Below are 833 nucleotides of genomic sequence, written 5' to 3' on the forward strand. Positions count from 1 at the left end.
GTTAGGGTTAGGGATTAGGGTTAGTGTTAGGGTTAGGTTAGGGTTAGGGTAAGGGTTCGGGTTAGTGATAGGGTTAGGGTTATTGCTGACAATGGGGTTTGCGATGGGGATAGGGATAGGGTAAGGGTATGGGTTATTGTTAAGATATGGTTAGGGTCATGAATAGATATTTGGTTAGGGTTAGGGTTAGGCATATGTTAGCATCAATGACAGTGTTAATATAAGATTTGTGTTGGGATAAACTATCTGAGATGTTAGTGTTTAGCTAAGGGTTGTGGTTAGGAATAAATTCATAATAACAAACCTAAACCTATCCCTATCCTTAAACCTAACTCTAACCCTGCACTACACGATTTTATTTTCCTAAACTCATTAGTAACCCTATCGCTGACCCTAACCCTATTCTTAAACCAAACCATATTCCCAACCCTAACCCTAACCTTAAGCCTACCACTAAACTTAACTGAAAACCTAACCCTAGCCTGAACTCTAACTTATCCCCACACCTAACCCTAACCCTAACCCTAATGATATTCTAACCCCAACCATAACCCTAATCATATCCCAAAGCCTACTCCCCTAATCCTAAACTTACCCTAGACCTAAACCTAATGCAAAAACCTAACCCTAACCCTAATCATATCCCTAAATCTAACCCTACACCCTAATCCTAATCCTATCCCTAAACCTAAAGAAACCCTAGCACTAACCCTAACCCTAATGATATTCTAACCCTAACCATTACCCTAATCATATACAAAAACCTACTCTCCTAATCCTAAACTTACCCTAGACCTAACCCTAATGCAAAAACCTAACCCTACCCATCACCA

This window comes from Myotis davidii, unplaced genomic scaffold (genome assembly GCF_000327345.1).
Source record: "Myotis davidii unplaced genomic scaffold, ASM32734v1 scaffold221, whole genome shotgun sequence".
Classification (NCBI taxonomy): Eukaryota; Metazoa; Chordata; class Mammalia; order Chiroptera; family Vespertilionidae; genus Myotis; species Myotis davidii.